General features: G+C 30.2%; 1 protein-coding gene across 1 annotated transcript in view; it reads right to left on the bottom strand.

The window, feature by feature from the left end:
• Positions 1-24,298, bottom strand: part of LOC136038142 (DNA-binding protein SMUBP-2-like) — a 544,983-nt gene that overhangs the window by 504,700 nt on the left and 15,985 nt on the right. The gene's annotated exons all lie outside the window — the stretch shown is intronic.

Raw genomic sequence — 24,298 nt, 5'->3', positions numbered from 1 at the left:
AGGAAAACAACCCGTATTAAGATCTATGCCGAATTTTTCTAATGATTGTCCTTGAGCTTTGTTGACGGTGATTGCAAATGCTAATCAAATTGGTAATAATAATCTTTTAAATTGAAAAAGAAGATCCCTTGGAATCATGGGAATGCGAGGAATAAAAATAACCTCACCCTCGAAAGGCCCTGTCAAGATAGTTCCCTCTATTACGTTTTCCATTGTTTTTTTTTTTTTACGGTAAGTCGAGTGCCATTGCAAAGCTTTGGTGGGTTAATATCTCGCAACAGTATTATTCGTAAGCCTAATTTTAGTTGTAGCACGTGTGGTGGAAACCCTGGGAGATTCAGCGAATTTAAAAATTCGGATGGATAGTTAACCGCTTCATTGGATTCCAGACCTGTGTCAACTGACTTGTAAATGACTACCTGGTCTCTATTCTTGGTCAAAACAATATTGTTGATTTCGTGGACGTCTTTGTTCTTAGCTGCCAAAATCGCTCATTCACTTAGCCATTTATAATTTTTATAATTGGTTAGAATATTCGGAAATACCTTTTCAACCAAAACATTTTTTGACGTCACTAAATTGCAGAATTCAGGAGGCAATTGTATGCGTCCTGAAATTGACTCCACCAGGAGCTTTCCGTTTCCAATTGCCAATAATTGATCTGAAAATATTTCAGAAGAATAATCGTTTTGCAATCAAACACGCATATGTATAGTTGATTTTAATGTCTTAACATGTACCCATAAATTAGGATTTTTAAGGCAACCATTCATTTCGTCTGCAGGTGTCGATCAAGGAATAACAGGTAATATTCGCCTGAAATCTCCCGCGAGCAATATTAAAGTGCTGCCAAAGGGTTTGGAATTTCCTCACAAATATTGCAATGATCGGTCAAGATCCTCGAGCGATTGTTTGTGTGCCATTGTGCACTCGTCCCAAACAATAAGTTTGCATTGCTGCAATACTTTGCACGTTGCACGTGGGAGTTTTTGTAAACTGAATATTCAGAAGCAATTTCAAAGCGGAATGAGCAGTTCCTTTACCAAGCAGCAGCGTTACGGCTATTCCGAACGACGCAAGGGCCAACGCTATGTCATTTTTGGATCGAATTGATGATGTAATCGGACATTCCTAATCTGGCCCTTTCACTTTGAGCCGCAAGCCTGGTTTTGCGTCGCTCGGGTGTTTCCTTTTTGATGACATTGTAGGATAATTATACACGTATTACTTTTGTAATACATCGACTTCTTTTCTTTACTATCTCTATAGATGAGATACAAGACTTCTTTTCTTTACTATCTCTATAGATGAGATACAAGACTTCTTTTCTTTACTATCTCTATAGATGAGATACAAGACTTCTTTTCTTTACTATCTCTATAGATGAGATGCAAGACTTCTTTTCTTTACTATCTCTATAGATGAGATACAAGACTTCTTTTCTTTACTATCTCTATAGATGAGATACAAGACTTCTTTTCTTTACTATCTCTATAGATGAGATACAAGACTTCTTTTCTTTACTATCTCTATAGATGAGATACAAGACTTCTTTTCTTTACTATCTCTATCAGCCGCAAGCGTGGTTTCGCATTGCGAACATGATGTAATTTCCCTTCTTTTTCAAAAACTTGCATAATATTCGTTTGAACTTGGGTAACATTCATCCTTTCTTTTTCGGCTACAAGTCTATTTAAGTCCACTGCAGCATAATACAAGTAAACAATTATACCAATCTTAATGGGAATAAGTAGGAAAATCATATACCTTCGTAATAATGTCATTTAAATCAGAATTGCGCCTCTGTCCGACTTTGCTGGTATCAATGAGTATATGCTCTGTTCCATCCTCATAGCATGGAGGACTAGTGGCTTTATCATAATTTCGAAGATCATGTTCATGACTCGTTGTGATAATATATTTTGACAATATTTAATGTTATTAGACTCTTTCTCATTGTTTTAAAGTTATAAAACCAAGCATCATGTTCAAATCATCCCAATTTATTTGCTGATAATATTAAAGTAAAATATTTATTCAGAATAATTTTGTGTCAGACATAAATATTTATTCACATTTTAAAATTGACGATTTTTGCATGTAAGCATTAATTCCTGATTTTTTTTTTAAATACATAACCGCCCTGCATTTGTACATCATTAGATACTTTTTGTACGTTATTATTAGTTTGTCTAGTCAATCTTTTGCCTACCCAGGTAAAACTACAAAAAATTTAAATCTAGGGCTAAAGCAAAAAAAAAGTTAAAACAAGTCTGTCCTCCTTCATATTCTGGATTCACCATTTGGCAAACGATAATGTAGCCCAAATCTACCAAAAAACTGTGGTTTTACGACCTGCTCAGATTTTTCACTTTGTCCACTCATTTTCTTTCATAAGTTTTCAGTCAGCAAAATAAATCTTGAGTATCTCAAGGCTCAATCAGATTTATTTAATAAAAAAGAAATAACCTTAGACTACGTTATTCAGTGACAAAGCACAGGTTGACCAATAAAACAAAATAAGATTCTAAGAATTTGGCCTGTTTACCCCCTCCCCCTTGTAACTTTAGCTTATAGTCGATTTCTACTAAGTAAATTCTACATCTGTCCCGTCTAGATTTTGAAAATACCTTCTTGTTCTTAGTATAGTAGATCATCATTCAGTGTAAGGGGAGGGGGAGTAAATCACATTCAAGATGCGAACTGAAAAATCGACAAAAGTACTCTTTTTAAAAATATTTTGTTAAATTTACGAACAGAAAACAGCTCAGCTTAATTACAAAATTAAATAATTAAATTTCTTAAGTCATCTTCCATATCAGATCAGTTCTTTCAGATAAGTTCAAATCAGATCATCTCTTTGATAATATTAATAGATACGCATAAAGAACGTTGAAGCCAGTTAATAGTTTAATTAATAAATTATTTATCAAATAGTGATATTATTCAATTTATATAATGATCCATTTAGTAGGGATTTATTTGTTCAAGTGTGTATTTAACAAAAAATAGTTGATTTAATAACAATAGTTATAAGTTTATTAAGCCTACGAGATAACATGAAACACAAATTTAGAAGACTAGAAATTCTATTCACTGGTATAAACAGATAAAAACAAAATATGAAACTTAAAAAACAAATAGTAAATGGCACAAAAATGTAACAAGATAATTCCGCATAGAAAGACAGAGGAATTTAAATTAAACGGGTAAATATAAAGACACAGAAAAACTAATGAAGGTTCGCAACAAAACAAAATGGGGACACAAAACACTAAATAAAAACTGTTATGAGTATAGCGTTTATTTTGTTTATTCTCAAATGCAAAACACGTATCTTAATTAATTGTTTCTAAAATCGAATTTTTTAAATTTTGAGAAGACTATCAATCTTTGGAAACCCGAAGTCAGGTACTTGAGCTTCTCAAAATTTACCTGCGAAAAAGAAAATACTCATAAAACGCAATGTATATTTAAGGACAAGGGAATTTACAGTACACAGGATAGTGACAATGAAACATGATTGTTCGAGTTACGCGGAAATTTACACAGCCATATTTATCCTAAAAGGCAAGGCTATCTTAAATCTGCAGTTATGCAGTTTTTTGTGGTTGCAGGCAACAAATTTAAAAAACAAAACGTAAAAAAAAAGGCCAAGAATATACGAAATTAAACAGCTTAACTAGACTTAATTTTCCTTTCAAAGCGTAGTTGTCTTTGGTAATCAACATTGTTAGAATTTGAATTTTTACGGACGAGAAGTGTTGTCAAACTTAACTAATACGTTTTGACTATTTATTTTTAGCGTTAACAATAGCAACATTAAAGATAAGGTGGTAATGCCCTAAATCTTTTTAAACTAATTTAGAAAATGAGTTCGTAAAAATCGTTGCATCACACCGACGAAGACCAAGATATCCACCCTTGTCGGCCAACCGTCCAGAGCCAAACAAAAAGCAGGTTTTACCCGAATTGGAGGGGAGAAGGTCGTAAGGAAAGATTTACAGGGAATTAAAGAGTGAGGGGGGGGGTTGGATATTGACCATCAAGCAGCTTGGTGATGCAGTGACTTGTTAGCAGTAGTAGTAGTCAAAATTTTTAGTGGTTATCTAATGGGTATTTTAATTTTCTTTTATTCACCTTTACTCTGATTTCTTTCATTCTTTTTTATTTCTTTTAATTCTACCTTATTCTTTTATCCTGATTGAATGACTTTAAACACTGAGCCAGTACAAAGAGGAATATTTGAAAAATATCACAAAATATAAAAAATATTGAGTGTTTTTCAGTCTTGCTTATGCACAAAAACAGAGGATATTGCTAGGTCTATTTTGTTTACCAGCGTTAGATCACAAAAAAGGATGAGAGAGAAAAAACGTAAATGATAAAGAAAACGGACCATAAAAGGTAAATAACAAAAAAGATAAATTAGAAATGATGAATTTTGTTCTTAAAGAGGGGTAAAGCGGTAGTAGGTCAAAAGCTGTTATGTAACATTTTTACAAAAAAAAATTCTCTATCCCCTCAAACAAAGAAGGTCTTTAATTGTACATTTTGATTTTCATAGCATTATTTTATTTCTAAGACTTTCAGAATTTTTTCTTAAATAGGTTATAACCTCTTTTCCCCTTATAAAATAATTTGAAATTGGGTCATTTAACATCAAAACTGTGTGTGCCATACCTTTGATGCCAAACGAAATGTCTTCTAAAAACAGCTACTTGCGAACAAACACAAAAAACCAACTAAGTTTTTGTAAGAAACCTGGACACCATTTTTAAGTTACTTAACCACCTGTAAAATCTATGGTTAAATCTACCAGCTTTCGATATAATTGACTATTAGCTTTAAGTAGATTACTACAGAGATGGAGTTTGCGCAACTGCTTTGGCCTCTGGCCACTTGGTACACTGATGTATTATTAAAAGAAATAATAGTATCATTGACTGTTGAAGTAAAAAATCCGGCTTTGACCTAGAATTTAACCATGAATGTAACTATATTACTGGATATATATTAGTTACTTTTCTTGCTAATGATACATTTCTAAAACTTCGGTTTTCATCTATTCATGTTTTATAATGAAACTTATTTTACAAGCTTCTGAAAAATGTAAATCTTTTCAAACAAGACTGCCTCTCTGTCTACAACGATAAAAATTATGCTAGAATAAAAAAATTATATCTCTTTCACTTTCTCTTGATCATTCTCGGTTTCTGTATCTTTATTTCTTTTTTGCCCAAAACAAATATTCCTGTACAAATATTTAAATCAGTAAAGTCGTGTGCAAAGATTTGTATTAGAATATTTAACAGATATTTCCTAGTTTTTCAAGCAGCTAATAAAAAACTAATAAACTTCACTTCATCTGTTTTGTATACCAACACTTTTCCTTTGAATAAGGGGGAAAAAGTCCACAGTTTTTCTTTTAAATGTGCATTTAAAAGGAGCTGCTACTACTTTCTAGCCAGAAATTATATTTTTCAATGGATGGTCTTATACTAAGCGAGTTACAGACCGCTTACTCAAAGTCTAGTAAAGTTCTCCCAAATACCTTTGTAAAGCCCATTTGATAGTCCACAATATTTGAGCTTTGTCATATTTTTTTTTTTAAGTAAATATAGCCGACAAAAATAGAGAAAATCAAGGGTTATATAACAAAGTTTAGGAGGAAAACTGTTGCAGAACACAATTTAAAAGAGAAATGTGAAATTTCGAACATTTTTGGAGGCAGGATCACTGTAAAATGTGGAGCAAGACTTGAAACAAACACCAAAAGGCGATTATACTAAGAATATAAGAAATCTTAGGGGGAAATAGCAAAATTTCTATAGAAAAAAAGGTATTTCTTAAAATCCAAAGGGGGATTTTTGGCTTTTTATTACTAATTTTTTAAGGTGGTAATGCCCTAAATCTTTTTAAACTAATTTAGAAAATGAGTTCGTAAAAATCGTTGCATCACACCGACGAAGACCAAGATATCCACCCTTGTCGGCCAACCGTCCAGAGCCAAACAAAAAGCAGGTTTTACCCGAATTGGAGGGGAGAAGGTCGTAAGGAAAGATTTACAGGGAATTAAAGAGTGAGGGGGGGGGGGTTGGATATTGACCATCAAGCAGCTTGGTGATGCAGTGACTTGTTAGCAGTAGTAGTAGTCAAAATTTTTAGTGGTTATCTAATGGGTATTTTAATTTTCTTTTATTCACCTTTACTCTGATTTCTTTCATTCTTTTTTATTTCTTTTAATTCTACCTTATTCTTTTATCCTGATTGAATGACTTTAAACACTGAGCCAGTACAAAGAGGAATATTTGAAAAATATCACAAAATATAAAAAATATTGAGTGTTTTTCAGTCTTGCTTATGCACAAAAACAGAGGATATTGCTAGGTCTATTTTGTTTACCAGCGTTAGATCACAAAAAAGGATGAGAGAGAAAAAACGTAAATGATAAAGAAAACGGACCATAAAAGGTAAATAACAAAAAAGATAAATTAGAAATGATGAATTTTGTTCTTAAAGAGGGGTAAAGCGGTAGTAGGTCAAAAGCTGTTATGTAACATTTTTACAAAAAAAATTCTCTATCCCCTCAAACAAAGAAGGTCTTTAATTGTACATTTTGATTTTCATAGCATTATTTTATTTCTAAGACTTTCAGAATTTTTTCTTAAATAGGTTATAACCTCTTTTCCCCTTATAAAATAATTTGAAATTGGGTCATTTAACATCAAAACTGTGTGTGCCATACCTTTGATGCCAAACGAAATGTCTTCTAAAAACAGCTACTTGCGAACAAACACAAAAAACCAACTAAGTTTTTGTAAGAAACCTGGACACCATTTTTAAGTTACTTAACCACCTGTAAAATCTATGGTTAAATCTACCAGCTTTCGATATAATTGACTATTAGCTTTAAGTAGATTACTACAGAGATGGAGTTTGCGCAACTGCTTTGGCCTCTGGCCACTTGGTACACTGATGTATTATTAAAAGAAATAATAGTATCATTGACTGTTGAAGTAAAAAATCCGGCTTTGACCTAGAATTTAACCATGAATGTAACTATATTACTGGATATATATTAGTTACTTTTCTTGCTAATGATACATTTCTAAAACTTCGGTTTTCATCTATTCATGTTTTATAATGAAACTTATTTTACAAGCTTCTGAAAAATGTAAATCTTTTCAAACAAGACTGCCTCTCTGTCTACAACGATAAAAATTATGCTAGAATAAAAAAATTATATCTCTTTCACTTTCTCTTGATCATTCTCGGTTTCTGTATCTTTATTTCTTTTTTGCCCAAAACAAATATTCCTGTACAAATATTTAAATTAGTAAAGTCGTGTGCAAAGATTTGTATTAGAATATTTAACAGATATTTCCTAGTTTTTCAAGCAGCTAATAAAAAACTAATAAACTTCACTTCATCTGTTTTGTATACCAACACTTTTCCTTTGAATAAGGGGGAAAAAGTCCACAGTTTTTCTTTTAAATGTGCATTTAAAAGGAGCTGCTACTACTTTCTAGCCAGAAATTATATTTTTCAATGGATGCTCTTATACTAAGCGAGTTACAGCCCGCTTACTCAAAGTCTAGTAAAGTTCTCCCAAATACCTTTGTAAAGCCCATTTGATAGTCCACAATATTTGAGCTTTGTCATATTTTTTTTTTAAAGTAAATATAGCCGACAAAAATAGAGAAAATCAAGGGTTATATAACAAAGTTTAGGAGGAAAACTGTTGCAGAACACAATTTAAAAGAGAAATGTGAAATTTCGAACATTTTTGGAGGCAGGATCACTGTAAAATGTGGAGCAAGACTTGAAACAAACACCAAAAGGCGATTATACTAAGAATATAAGAAATCTTAGGGGGAAATAGCAAAATTTCTATAGAAAAAAAGGTATTTCTTAAAATCCAAAGGGGGATTTTTGGCTTTTTATTACTATCTTTAAATTAAGATTGTAACAGAACACAGTTTAAAAGAGAAATGTGAAATTGACAATTCGTCTTTTGGGATGGAGGCACTGAAAATTAGGTGAAAGAAGGATTGAACACAGCTTGAAAACAAACACCCAAAGCCCACTTATGCGGAGGGTATGAGAAAACAGAAAAAAAATCAAAATTTCCAAGGTATAAACTTCGGGGGGTGCTAAGGCTTTTTCTTAATTTTGTTTCATGAAGATACAAAAGGAGTATTTCTTAGAAATTAGGGAAGGAGGGGCATTTCTGGTTTTCTATACGCTTATTTTTAAATCAAAAGTGTTACAGACCACAATTTAAAGAAGAAACGTAGAAGCATGAATTACTTTTTGCGGACTGGAATATTGGGAACTGCGGGGAGGAGGACTGGAACATAATTCGAAAAAAAAAACACTAAAATGGTAATTCTATGGAAAATATAAGAAACCTTCGGAAAAACTGCAAGATTTCCGAGGTAAAATTTCTGGGACGGGTAAAGATTTGTCTCAATTTTCTTTCATGAAGATGCAAAACCAGTTTTTTTTTAATATAGGAAGACAAGGGATTATGTTAAATCATATAGGATTAAGTTCAATCAAACTTAAACAAAATTTGAGGAGAAATGTGAAATTGTGAAAAGAATAAGGAGGAAAGGAAAATTTGTGCTTCTTTTTTATGTTATTTAAAATCACGTAGCTGTACAGGGATGGTTTTTGAGACATTGAAGACATGTAAGAATAATTTTACTGTTACATTAACTTTGCATTTATTTGTGAAAGTGATAAAAAGGAAATTTTCTACATTGAAATGATTTTGATATACTTTCTAATAAAACATAAAGTCGGGAAGAAAGGAAGAAAACGAGGACAATAAACCGCTAGTGAAAAAAAAATGCAAATATTTCGGTCAAGACCTCCGCTTGACCGTTCTTCAGAGCAAAATAAAACTGAAAAAATATAAAAAACCAAACCTTAAAACTAAACACAAAACTAAGATAGGATGACCCTTTCTGATTAACGGTCAAAGGGTAATTCTTTCACCAGACGTTTTTCACTGGCAGTTTATTATCCTTTCTTCGCGATTTTATGCTTTATCGTGATTAGCTAGTGTGGTCTCAAAAATCATTTACCTATCTTTTTTGAAACGTAGGGTAAAGAATGATTTTATTCAGCTCAGGATTAACTCCATTGCGAAAAGCATGACGTAAAAAAAAGAAGAAAAAACTATGTTGGATTCGGTGCATCATCGTATTTTTCTATTTATGGACTCAATCCCCAGTGAAGGAGCATTGTCAGGGGAATTTTCAGCGGGGAGAGGGAGGGTTTCTAGGAGAATGGTCCATAAGGGAATCTTCCGTCGAGTGAATTTGCCTTTCTTTCAAGATCACAGAACCACGCAACGGGTAAGCTAGTCTTAAATAAAAAAAATATCATCAACAGTATAGTCAATGTCAAGTTTCTTCCATAATTTACATCGACAAGTTAAAGAGTAGTCAGAGTGAAGTGAATCCAAACCGGATGCACAAAAATTCGAACTATTACGTTTAAATTCAGAATGAAGAGCCTTTTATTAAAATGGTCTTAAAAAAACAGACGAACTGCTAACAGTAAATTAGTTAATTAGTATATAATTGCGCCAAAATCATGTAAACCAGAGACTGCCAGTATTTTTAAATACTTATGCTCGTCTCTGAGTGAACTCACATGACGTGAGTTCTAACGCCTCTAAATTAGGGATCAAATAAAGTACTAGGAAAACGGTTCAATGGTATGAATATAAATGCATACCATTGGAAGGTATACTACAAATCAATAATGAAATAAGCTTTACAAAAAAAGTAACCATTTTAAAGAAACATTTTCTCGCACCAAGGTCGAATTTCTGCACCAAGATTGGAAAGGTGGGTTGTTACAAACCCTATCAACTACCCATTTCTTTTGTCAGAATAAATGAATTATCTCAAAGAATATAATTTTTGTTTATTATTGTTTGAAATGAGCTGATTACTTGAAAGAAATTTCTTGTTGCGTGAGATTGAGTTAAGCTTAAATTTTCATATGAGAGGTCGCAATCCTTGCTACCATGTATTCAAAGAAAATTTTAGTAAACGCCATCTAAGTCAACAGCTAGCGTATACAATTGAAGAGTAACCTTGAACTTTCCCCAAAAGGTAAATGTATTGCGTATTGCGTATCAAAGAATTTGAAGTTAAAACCTTCCCCTTTTCTGTCTGGCCAAAACGACGATTTACTGTATATTAGAGCAAATCTAATTTAGCATATAAACGCCATCTAAGTCAACAGCTAGCGTATACAATTGAAGAGTAATTTACCCAAAAGGTAAAATGTATGGGCTAGATTACAAGCTAAATTAGAAAGGCAAGATTGAACAGCAACTTCAAAGGAAGAAGATGAGCTTGACCAAATCTAGATTCAAGGAACTTTCATGATTCGAAATTTTTAATGTGAAAATCAGATTAGGTTTCTCCGAAAGTTGCAAAAATGCAACTTTATGAGGTGTCCAGAATCAAAATAGCATATGTTAAAAATAACGTTAAGCGTGAGTAGATAGTAACTTTAGAAGCAGTTCGTCTTTTCTGAAAGTAGTATTTTTGAAACTAAAAATGCATGCTATTTTTCGTCATTATCATCAAAATAGCACGAGGTACAGATGTTATGGTACGTGTCGAAAAATTCCCCGTTAACTGAGCACTGTGAGCTGTGAGCTGAGCGCTGTTTAATTAAATTATAAATCAAAACAAGATGTATAATAGATCGACAGATGGAATCTTCAATATAGGCCAAGCATAATTTTTAGGGGACTTTTATATGGGTGTATATTTGATTTTTTACAAGGCAACATGGTGAATAATAAATGCATTGTCTTGTTTTTTTTTTCAACGTAAGCGACTGCTGAAGAAGAAAAACCTCAAACAACTAGCAGATAAGTAATGCATAGATAAATTTAGTGACTATTATTTGTAATGATACCCAAACGAGCTTGTGATTGTATAAAATTCAGATAGGTCAAGTAATTCAATAGCACATGACCTGTTGGTCAAACGCATCAAACCCCAAACAACAACAAGGCAATGGCATGGTCAATCTTATTCTAGGTAAAGAAAAACCTCATGTATATAAAGAAATTAAACTTTTTAATTGTTATGCCAGAAAGAGTCAAGTTATGTCAAATTTTTCTAAATCAATATCAGTGATTTCACTTATTAGGTATGCTTTGAAATGTTTAAAAAAAAATTCGGGCGATATGAAACATTTCTCTTTAAGAGTAGATTATACTGAAAGAGTCGAATAAAAACAAAAATCAAATTTAGAATTCCGAACATAAAAAAGTAGCAACACTAAGCAATAAACTGACTTGGAATAATAGTTTAACAATAATTTGGAGGTGAATGTTCTGAATTAAATAATTCATTATAATCAATCAATTGTAAAATTATTATTTAATTATAATTATAATTCTTTTTTGTTATTGAACTGCAGATAACGCCAGATTGATAAGACTCTCTGTACCCAGACGCTCCATTTCAGAGCTGGACTGCTGAAGGGTGGCAAGAAACTTGATGATATTGCACTCCTTAGTCTGAGGATCCACGCTCCTTTCGACAGCTTCAATTATGATTCGACCAACCGAACGTCGAGAAAGGCTCTATAAAGAAAATTAAATATTAATTGTAAAAGATAATGTCAAATGACATTATTAAGTGACATTAAATGTTACATTATCTTGACATTAACTTGATATTACATTATCAAGTGACATTAAAATTAAATATTAATTGTCAAAGATAACATGTCAAATGACAGATCAAGTGACATTAATGTTATCTATTCTACTGTAATGAAAACAATACTAACAGTTCCTAGATTGATATATATATATATATATATATATATATATATATATATATATATATATATATATATATATATATATATATATATATATATATATATATATATATATATATATATATATATATATATATATATATATATATATATATATATATATATATATGTGTGTGTTTTTAACTCCGTAAAACTTGCGAATATACAACATTCTTCGCTGTCCATTGTCTGAGCATATAAATAGATTGTTAGGTTTATCGACTATTGAACATGCAATATATAATTGTCCATGGGAAAAACAATCCGTATTCAGATCTATACCTCATAATCCTTTTTCAGTTTTTTTTTTCTTTTTTAGTTTTGAAATAAATTTTTTTTTTTCCTTTTTTTCTTTTTATTTTATTTTTTTTGGTTTTTACCTTTTTTAGTTTTTTTTCTTTTTTCTTTCTAGTTCTTTTTTGTAGTTTTTACCTTTTTTTAGTTTTTCTTATTTTCGTTTTTAGTTTTAGTTTTCTTTTTCTCTTATTTTTCAGTTTTTTCCCTTTTTTAGTTTTTTTTTAGTTTTCATTTTTTTTTAGTTTTTTAGCCTTTTTAAGTTTTTTTATTAGTTTTTAGTTTTTTCTTTTGTTTTTTTGTAGTTTTTTTTTTAGTTTTTTTATTTTTATTAAATTTTTTTTAGTTTTCTTTTTCTCCTTTATTTTTCAGTTTTTTTCCTTTTTTAGTTTTTTTTTTCTTTTTTAGTTTTCAGTTTTTTTTAGTTTTTTAGCCTTTTTTAGTTTTTTTATTAGTTTTTAGTTTTTTTCTTTTGTTTTTTTGTAGTTTTTTTTTTTTAGTTTTTTTTTTATTTTTATTAAATTTATTTTAGTTTTCTTTTTCTCCTTTATTTTTCAGTTTTTTACCTTTTTTAGTTTTTTAGCCTTTTTCAGTTTTTTTTATTAGTTTTTAGTGTTTTTTTTCTTTTTAGTTTTTTTTGTAGTTTTTACCTTCTTTTAGTTTTTTTTTTCTTTTTTAGTTTTTAGTTTTTGACCTTTTTTAGCTTTTTTTGTTTGTACAGACAGACATATGTAATATATATCTATATATATAAAAATAAGTTGTCTGTCTGTGGATGTGTGGATGGATGTGTCAGGTGACGTCACCTGAAAAAACTGGATTAGGTGACGTCAAAACTGAAAAAACTAAAAAAAGGCAAAAACTACAAAAAAAACTAAAAACTAATAAAAAAAATAAAAAAGCTAAAAAACTAAAAAAACTATAAAGGTAAAAACCAATAAAAAACTAAAAAAAAAACTGAAAAAACTAAAAAAAGGCAAAAACTACAAAAAAAAACTAAAAACTAATAAAAAAAGTAAAAAAGCTAAAAAACTAAAAAAACTAAAAAAACTAAAAAAATGTAAAAAACTAAAAAAAATAAAAAATAAAAAAAAACTAAAAAAAAGGAAAAAACTGAAAAATAAGCTAAAATAAAGGTAAAAACCAATAAAAAACTAAAAAAAAAAGGAAAAAACTAATAAATGACGACACTCAAAGAGAAAGCGACCAGGACAAAAAACTAAAAAAAAAGGCAAAAACTACAAAAAAACTAAAAACTAATAAAAAAAATAAAAAAGCTAAAAAACTAAAAAAACTAAAAAAAGGTAAAAAACTAAAAAAACTAAAAACTAAAAAAAAACTAAAAAAGGTAAAAACTAAAAGAACTAAAAAAGAAAAAAATAAATGACGACACTCAAAGAGAAAGCGACCAGGACAAAAGGAATGTTCGATTAGCAATCAACAAAGCACCGGGACACAGGGAGTATAAATGACGACCAGGACACAAGTAAAAAAAAAAAATTAACAAAACTAAAAAGAAGGTAAAAACTACAAAAAAACTAAAAAGAAAAAAAAACTAAAAACTAATAAAAAAACTAAAAAATCTAAAAATCTAAATAAACTAAAAAAGAAAAAAAAAGGAAAAAAATAAAGGAGAAAAACAAAACTAAAAAACGAATGTATATACAGACCGGTACACCGGGATACAAATGACGACCGGGACACAGGGAATATAAATAACGACCGGGACACAGGGACACAACTACAACGGGGACACCGGGGGAAACAGGGGGATATAAATGACGACCGGGACAAAAAAACTAAAAAGAAATAAAAACTAAAAACTAATAAAAAAAACTAAAAAATCTAAAAATCTAAATAAGCTAAAAAAGAAAAAAAAAAGGAAAAAAATAAAGGAGAAAAACAAAACTAAAAAACGAATGTATATACAGACCGGGACACCGGGATACAAATGATGACCGGGACCCGGGACACAGGGAATATAAATGACGACCGGGACACAGGGACACAACTACAACGGGGACACCGGGGGAAACAGGGGGATAACCTGACAATCTATTTATATGCAAAGACAATGGGACAGCAAAGAATGTTGTATATTCGCAAGTTTTATGTAGTTAAAACCATATATATATATATATCTATATTCACAGGTGGGACATAGGGACACAACTACAATGGCGCGTAACTATTATGGCGCGTAACGACTTACGCGCGCGGGGGGGCTTGGGGGGGGCGCGAAGCGCCCCCACCAACTAGGTGTTGGGGTGGCGCGAAGCGCCACCCCAACAGCTAGTCTATATATATAAAAATAAGTTGTCTGTGGATGGATGGATGGATGTGTCAGGTGACGTCACCTGAAAAAACTGGATCAGGTGACGTCAAAACTGAAAAAACTAAAAAAAGGCAAAAACTACAAAAAAAACTAAAAACTAATAAAAAAAATAAAAAAGCTAAAAAACTAAAAAAACTATAAAGGTAAAAACCAATAAAAAACTAAAAAAAAAAAACTGAAAAAACTAAAAAAAGGCAAAAACTACAAAAAAAACTAAAAACTAATAAAAAAAGTAAAAAAGCTAAAAAACTAAAAAAACTAAAAAAAAACTAAAAAAAGGTAAAAAACTAAAAAAAATAAAAAATAAAAAAAAACTTAAAAAAAGGAAAAAACTGAAAAATAAGCTAAAATAAAGGTAAAAACCAATAAAAAACTAAAAAAAAAGGAAAAAACTAATAAATGACGACACTCAAAGAGAAAGCGACCAGGACAAAAGGAATGTTCGATTAGCAATCAACAAAGCACAGGGACACAGGGAGTATAAATGACGACCAGGACATAAGTAAAAAAAAAAACTATCTATATATATAAAAATAAGTTGTCAAACTAAAAAAAGGCAAAAACTACAAAAAAAACTAAAAACTAATAAAAAAGCTAAAAAACTAAAAAAACTAAAAAAAAGGCAAAAACTACAAAAAAAACTAAAAACTAATAAAAAAAAATAAAAAAGCTAAAAAACTAAAAAAACTAAAAAAACTAAAAAAAGGTAAAAAACTAAAAAAACTAAAAACTAAAAAAAACTAAAAACAAGGAAAAAACTGAAAAATAAGCTAAAATAAAGGTAAAAACCAATAAAAAACTAAAAAAAAAACTGAAAAAACTAAAAAAAGGCAAAAACTACAAAAAAACTAAAAACTAATAAAAAAAGTAAAAAAGCTAAAAAACTAAAAAAACTAAAAAAACTAAAAAAACTAAAAAAAGGTAAAAAACTAAAAAAAATAAAAAATAAAAAAAAACTAAGAAAAAAGGAAAAAACTGAAAAATAAGCTAACATAAAGGTAAAAACCAATAAAAATTAAAAAGAAAAAAAGGAAAAAACTAAAAAAAATTTTCATCTAAAAAACTAAAAAAAACTAAAAAAGGTAAAAACTAAAAGAACTAAAAAAGAAAAAAATAAATGACGACACTCAAAGAGAAAGCGACCAGGACAAAAGGAATGTTCGATTAGCAATCAACAAAGCACCGGGACATAGGGAGCATAAATGACGACCAGGACATAAGTAAAAAAAAATTAACAAAACTAAAAAGAAGGTAAAAACTACAAAAAAACTAAAAAGAAAAAAAAACTAAAAACTAATAAAAAAACTAAAAAATCTAAAAATCTAAATAAACTAAAAAAGAAAAAAAAAGGAAAAAAATAAAGGAGAAAAACAAAACTAAAAAACGAATGTATATACAGACCGGTACACCGGGATACAAATGACGACCGGGACACAGGGAATATAAATGACGACCGGGACACAGGGACACAACTACAACGGGGACACCGGGGGAAACAGGGGTCTATATATATAAAAATAAGTTGTCTGTGGATGGATGGATGGATGTGTCAGGTGACGTCACCTGAAAAAACTGGATCAGGTGACGTCAAAACTGAAAAAACTAAAAAAAGGCAAAAACTACAAAAAAAACTAAAAACTAATAAAAAAAATAAAAAAGCTAAAAAACTAAAAAAACTATAAAGGTAAAAACCAATAAAAAACTAAAAAAAAAAAACTGAAAAAACTAAAAAAAGGCAAAAACTACAAAAAAAACTAAAAACTAATAAAAAAAGTAAAAAAGCTAAAAAACTAAAAAAACTAAAAAAAAACTAAAAAAAGGTAAAAAACTAAAAAAAATAAAAAATAAAAAAAAAACTAAAAAAAGGAAAAAACTGAAAAATAAGCTAAAATAAAGGTAAAAACCAATAAAAAACTAAAAAAAAAGGAAAAAACTAATAAATGACGACACTCAAAGAGAAAGCGACCAGGACAAAAGGAATGTTCGATTAGCAATCAACAAAGCACAGGGACACAGGGAGTATAAATGACGACCAGGACATAAGTAAAAAAAAAAACTATCTATATATATAAAAATAAGTTGTCAAACTAAAAAAAGGCAAAAACTACAAAAAAAACTAAAAACTAATAAAAAAGCTAAAAAACTAAAAAAACCAAAAAAAAGGCAAAAACTACAAAAAAAACTAAAAACTAATAAAAAAAAATAAAAAAGCTAAAAAACTAAAAAAACTAAAAAAACTAAAAAAAGGTAAAAAACTAAAAAAACTAAAAACTAAAAAAAACTAAAAAAAAGGAAAAAACTGAAAAATAAGCTAAAATAAAGGTAAAAACCAATAAAAAACTAAAAAAAAAACTGAAAAAACTAAAAAAAGGCAAAAACTACAAAAAAACTAAAAACTAATAAAAAAAGTAAAAAAGCTAAAAAACTAAAAAAACTAAAAAAACTAAAAAAACTAAAAAAAGGTAAAAAACTAAAAAAAATAAAAAATAAAAAAAAACTAAGAAAAAAGGAAAAAACTGAAAAATAAGCTAACATAAAGGTAAAAACCAATAAAAATTAAAAAGAAAAAAAGGAAAAAACTAAAAAAAATTTTCATCTAAAAAACTAAAAAAAACTAAAAAAGGTAAAAACTAAAAGAACTAAAAAAGAAAAAAATAAATGACGACACTCAAAGAGAAAGCGACCAGGACAAAAGGAATGTTCGATTAGCAATCAACAAAGCACCGGGACATAGGGAGCATAAATGACGACCAGGACATAAGTAAAAAAAAATTAACAAAACTAAAAAGAAGGTAAAAACTACAAAAAAACTAAAAAGAAAAAAAAACTAAAAACTAATAAAAAAACTAAAAAATCTAAAAATCTAAATAAACTAAAAAAGAAAAAAAAAGGAAAAAAATAAAGGAGAAAAACAAAACTAAAAAACGAATGTATATACAGACCGGTACACCGGGATACAAATGACGACCGGGACACAGGGAATATAAATGACGACCGGGACACAGGGACACAACTACAACGGGGACACCGGGGGAAACAGGGGGATATAAATGACGACCGGGACAAAAAAACTAAAAAGAAAAAAAACTAAAAACTAATAAAAAAACTAAAAAATCTAAAAATCTAAATAAGCTAAAAAAGAAAAAAAAAGAAAAAAATAAAGGAGAAAAACAAAACTAAAAAACGAATGTATATACAGACCGGGACACCGGGATACAAATGACGACCGGGACACAGGGAATATAAATGACGACCGGGACACAGGGACACAACTACAACGGGGACACCGGAGGAAACAGGGGGATGTAAATGACGACCGGGACACCGGGACAGGGAATGGTCGATTAGCAATCACCATCAACAAAGCTCAAGGGCAATCATTAGAATCATGAGGTATAGATCTGAATACAGATTGTTTTCCCATGGACCATTATATGTTGCATGTTCAAGAGTCGGTAAACCTGACAATCTATTTATATGCAAAGACAATGGGACAGCAAAGAATGTTGTATATTCGCAAGTTTTACGTAGTTAAAACCATATATATATATATCTATCTATATTCACAGGTGGGACATAGGGACACAACTACAATGGCGCGTAACTATTATGGCGCGTAACGACTTACGCGCGCGGGGGGGCTTGGGGGGGGCGCGAAGTATATATATATATATATATATATATATATATATATATATATATATATATATATATATATATATATATATATATATATATATATATATATATATATATATATATATATATATATATATATATATATATATATATATATATATATATATATATATATATATATATATATATATATATATATATATATATATATATATATATATATATATATATATATATATATATATATATATATATATATATATATATATATATATATATATATATATATATATATATATATATATATATATATATATATATATATATATATATATATATATATATATATATATATATATATATATATATATATATATATATATATATATATATATACTAGCTGTTGGGGTGGCGCTCCGCGCCACCCCAACACCTAGTTGGTGGGGGCGCTTCGCGCCCCCCCAAGCCCCCCCGCGCGCGTAAGTCGTTACGCGCCATAATAGTTACGCGCCATTGTAGTTGTGTCCCTATGTCCCACCTGTGAATATAGATAGATATATATATATATATATATATATATATATATATATATATATATATATATATATATATATATATATATATATATATATATATATATATATATATATATATATATATATATATATATATATATATATATATATATATATATATATATATATATATATATATATGGTTTTAACTACGTAAAACTTGCGAATATACAACATTCTTTGCTGTCCCATTGTCTTTGCATATAAATAGATTGTCAGGTTTACCGACTCTTGAACATGCAACATATAATGGTCCATGGGAAAACAATCTGTATTCAGATCTATACCTCATGATTCTAATGATTGCCCTTGAGCTTTGTTGATGGTGATTGCTAATCGACCATTCCCTGTCCCGGTGTCCCGGTCGTCATTTATATCCCCCTGTTTCCCCCGGTGTCCCCGTTGTAGTTGTGTCCCTGTGTCCCGGTCGTCATTTATATTCCCTGTGTCCCGGTCGTCATTTGTATCCCGGTGTACCGGTCTGTATATACATTCGTTTTTTAGTTTTGTTTTTCTCCTTTATTTTTTTCCTTTTTTTTTTCTTTTTTAGTTTATTTAGATTTTTAGATTTTTTAGTTTTTTTATTAGTTTTTAGTTTTTTTTTCTTTTTATTTTTTTTGTAGTTTTTACCTTCTTTTTAGTTTTGTTAGTTTTTTTTTTACTTATGTCCTGGTCGTCATTTATACTCCCTGTGTCCCGGTGCTTTGTTGATTGCTAATCGAACATTCCTTTTGTCCTGGTCGCTTTCTCTTTGAGTGTCGTCATTTATTTTTTTCTTTTTTAGTTCTTTTAGTTTTTACCTTTTTTAGTTTTTTTTAGTTTTTTAGATGAAAATTTTTTTTAGTTTTTTCCTTTTTTTCTTTTTAGTTTTTTATTGGTTTTTACCTTTATTTTAGCTTATTTTTCAGTTTTTTCCTTTTTTTTTAGTTTTTTTTTATTTTTTATTTTTTTTAGTTTTTTACCTTTTTTTAGTTTTTTTTAGTTTTTTTAGTTTTTTAGTTTTTTAGCTTTTTTACTTTTTTTATTAGTTTTTAGTTTTTTTGTAGTTTTTGCCTTTTTTTAGTTTTTTCAGTTTTTTTTTTAGTTTTTTATTGGTTTTTACCTTTATTTTAGCTTATTTTGCAGTTTTTTCCTTTTTTTTAGTTTTTTTTAGTTTTTAGTTTTTTTAGTTTTTTACCTTTTTTTAGTTTTTTTAGTTTTTTTAGTTTTTTAGCTTTTTTATTTTTTTATTAGTTTTTAGTTTTTTTTTTGTAGTTTTTGCCTTTTTTTAGTTTTTTTAGTTTTTTAGCTTTTTTATTAGTTTTTAGTTTTTTTTGTAGTTTTTGCCTTTTTTTAGTTTTTTTAGTTTTTTAGCTTTTTTATTTTTTTTATTAGTTTTTAGTTTTTTTTGTAGTTTTTGCCTTTTTTTAGTTTTTTCAGTTTTGACGTCACCTGATCCAGTTTTTTCAGGTGACGTCACCTGATCCACGATCCACAGATCCACAGACAACTTATTTTTATATATATAGATAGTTTTTTTTTTTTACTTATGTCCTGGTCGTCATTTATACTCCCTGTGTCCCGGTGCTTTGTTGATTGCTAATCGAACATTCCTTTTGTCCTGGTCGCTTTCTCTTTGAGTGTCGTCATTTATTTTTTTCTTTTTTAGTTCTTTTAGTTTTTACCTTTTTTAGTTTTTTTTAGTTTTTTAGATGAAATTTTTTTTTAGTTTTTTCCTTTTTTTCTTTTTAGTTTTTTATTGGTTTTTACCTTTATTTTAGCTTATTTTTCAGTTTTTTCCTTTTTTTTAGTTTTTTTTTATTTTTTATTTTTTTTAGTTTTTTACCTTTTTTTAGTTTTTTTAGTTTTTTAGTTTTTTAGCTTTTTTACTTTTTTTATTAGTTTTTTGTAGTTTTTGCCTTTTTTTAGTTTTTTCCGTTTTTTTTTAGTTTTTTATTGGTTTTTACCTTTATTTTAGCTTATTTTTCAGTTTTTTCCTTTTTTTTAGTTTTTTTTAGTTTTTAGTTTTTTTTAGTTTTTTACCTTTTTTTAGTTTTTTTAGTTTTTTTAGTTTTTTAGCTTTTTTATTTTTTTTATTAGTTTTTAGTTTTTTTTGTAGTTGTTGCCTTTTTTAGTTTTTTTAGTTTTTTAGCTTTTTTATTAGTTTTTAGTTTTTTTTGTAGTTTTTGCCTTTTTTTAGTTTTTTTAGTTTTTTAGCTTTTTTATTTTTTTTATTAGTTTTTAGTTTTTTTTGTAGTTTTTGCCTTTTTTTAGTTTTTTCAGTTTTGACGTCACCTGATCCAGTTTTTTCAGGTGACGTCACCTGATCCATCCACAGATCCACAAACTCGTTTTTATATAGATAGATAGATAGATAGATACAATACAAATTAACTACGTAAAACTTGTGAATATACAACAGTCTTCGCTGTCCCATTGTCTGTGCGTATAAATAGATTGTCAGGTTTACCGACCCTCAAAGATGCAACATACAATTGTACATTGGTAAAGCAATCTGTATTAAGATCTATACCGCATTTTTCTAGTGATTGACCTTGAGCTTTGTTGATGGTGGTTGCAAATGCTAATCGAATTGGGAATTGCAATCTTTTAAATTGAAAAAGCAGATCCGTTGGAATCATGGGAATGCGAGGAATAAGAACAGCCTCACCCTCATAAGGCCCTGTCAAGATTGTGGCATCTATTAGGTTTTCCATTGTTTTTTTTTTACGGCAAGTCGCGTGCCATTGCAAAGCTTTGGTGGGTTGATATTTCTTAAAAGTATTATTGGTACGCCTATTTTTAGTTGTAGCAGGTGTGGTGGACACCCTGAAGGATCTATGGAGTTTAAAAATTCAGATGGATAATTAACCGCTTCATTTGGTTCCGAAATACAAATTAACTGCGTAAAACTTGCGAATATACAACATTCTTCGCTGTCCAATTCTCGCTGCATATAAATAGATTGTCAGGTTTACCGACCCTCGAACATGCAACGTACAATTGTCCATGGGAAAAACAATCAGTATTAAGATCAATACCACATTTTTCTAAGGATTGACCTTGAGCTTTGTTAATGGTGATTGCAAATGCTAATCGAATTGGGAATTGCAATCTTTTAAATTGAAAAGGCAGATCTGTTGGAATCATGGGAATGCGAGGAATAAGAACAGCCTCACCCTCAAAAGGCCCTGTCAGGATTGTGGCCTCTATTAGGTTTTCCATTGTTTTTTTTACGGCAAGTCGAGTGCCATTGCAAAGCTTTGGTGGGTTTATATTTCTTAAAAGTATTATTGGTACGCCTATTTTTAGTTGTAGCACGTGTGGTGGAAACCCTGAAAGATCTATGGAATTTAAAAATTCAGATGGATAATTAACCGCTTCATTTGGTTCCAAAACTGTGTCGACTGACTTGTAAAGGACTGCCTGGTCTTGAATCTTGGTCAAAACAATATTGTTGATTTCGTGGACGTCTATATTTTTGGGTGCGAGAATCGCTCTTTCACTTAGCCATTTATTATTTTTATAATTTTTTAGAATATTCGGAAATACTATTTCAATCAATTCATTTTTGGACGTCACTAAATTAGAGAAATCAGCAGGTAGTTGTATACGTCCTGAAATTGAGTCTACTGGGAGCTTTCCGTTTCCCATTGCCAGCAATTGATCTGAAAATGTTTGACCAGAGTCATCGTTTTGCAATCGGACACGCATATTTGTAGTTAATTTTAATGTTTTTACGTGTGCCCATAAATTAGAATTTTTCAGGCAAGCATTCATTTCGTCTGCAGGAGTTGATCTAGGTATTATAGGTAATGTTTGCCTGAAATCTCCCGCAAGCAATATTAAGGTGCTGCCAAAGGGTTTCGACTTCCCTCGCAAATCTTTCAAGCATTGATCCAGAGCCTCGAGCGATTTTTTGTGTGCCATTGTGCACTCATCCCAAATAATAAGTTTGCATTGCTGCAATACTTTACCCATCCCAGATGATTTGGAAATATTGCACGTGGGAGTTTCTGTAGAATGCAAGTTCAGAGGCAATTTCAAAGCGGAATGAGCAGTTCTTCCACCAGGCAGCAATGTTGCGGCTATTCCGGACGACGCAATTGCCAACGCTATATCATTTTTAGATCGAATTGATGCCAGAATCAGTTTTATCACAAACGTTTTACCAGTACCTCCTGGCGCATCCAAAAAGAAAATTTCTCCAACGTTGTTATCGACACAATGCATTATCGTATCATAAATGTCTTTTTGTTCCGACGTTAACTTGGAAATGTTATTTTGTACATACGACAATAGATCACTCGTACTGTAACTTTGTTCACGATCCAATTCTACACATGTCGAAACAGCAGCGATACGGTTAGGTGAAGGCATTCCCAAACCCTGAAGAGGTTTGTTTGCCATACTTATGCACAAATCTTCTATAACAACTAAAGTGTAGTTATAAATTTCTGATGTAAAATCAAAAGTCATGTCTGACGTCTCTAACTGTTTTCGATGAAGTATATCTTCGGACATTTTTGACTTATATTTTCCCCATAAATCTGTAGGAGCTGATGGAGAGCAAGTTGTTAAAATGATGCCAAACAATGCACGAATTTGACTTGGGGTTGACGTTTCGCACGCGTCATTGATGCAGTTATCCCAGTGTTGGTCATTCTCCAATAAATTCAGAGCTTGGCATGCACTGCGGTAAGTGTCATGTATAGTACCATTTACAGTCCTCAAATACTCAAAGGATGTCGGACCGGGTACATTCACCAAAAGCAGGCGTAGAAAGAAGCATTCATGTTGATTGGGGTGAACGGTGTAGAGTCTTCATATCGTGGTATCTTTGAAGATGGTAGGTTGGCCGTCGACTGACTTACCCTGTTTTCGACGTTCAAATACTTTATTTTTAGTATTCCACGTGTAATACGAAGGCACTTCAGTATACAGCAGTTTTTTTGCAAAAGAATCATTTTTGCAAAGCGAAAAAAAAGCTGTTAATGTTGTATCCGGTGGATTCAGGACTCTTTGTTGCACGTTGGTTTCCGTGAAATAAACACGTTGACCATTCTGTAAATGTACCGCTAAGTGAACAACAGCTGGACTACGTTCATGTATCGGAAATGAAAGAATTCGCCAAACAGCTTCATTACTGCTTATGTATCTTCCAGCCTGATATTCTACGATTTCATCGAAATCTTTGATTTCGGACTGCAAGCCAAAAACTGCCATGTCACTGCCTTTGTTGACGTATTTACATATGTATTTGATTGCCTTTACGGAGTTACAGTATTCAACGTTTATGTGTGCATTAAATGTTTTTGATAATAAAGGGGAATATGGAACAACCCACTGGTTATCTACTTCGATGGTGGTACCGTTACGCTTCTTTATTATTGCTGTTTTACCGCCATCTTCAGTAGATCTTCTTCTATATTGTGGGTAACCATCATTGCCAGTAATTGTTTTGGGTACTAAAAGTCGAGGATATTGCTTTGTGCACCTTCCTTTGGCCATGCATGGTGAATTTTCGTTCAGTGCACCGCAAGGTCCATGTATCATATTTTTTACAATAATATCATGTAACCCCTTATCGACATTTTTATCA

Source organism: Artemia franciscana, chromosome 17 (assembly GCF_032884065.1).
Source record: "Artemia franciscana chromosome 17, ASM3288406v1, whole genome shotgun sequence".
NCBI lineage: Eukaryota > Metazoa > Arthropoda > Branchiopoda > Anostraca > Artemiidae > Artemia > Artemia franciscana.
Note: the sequence above shows the minus strand (reverse complement) of the source record. Positions and strands in the feature narration are given on the sequence as shown.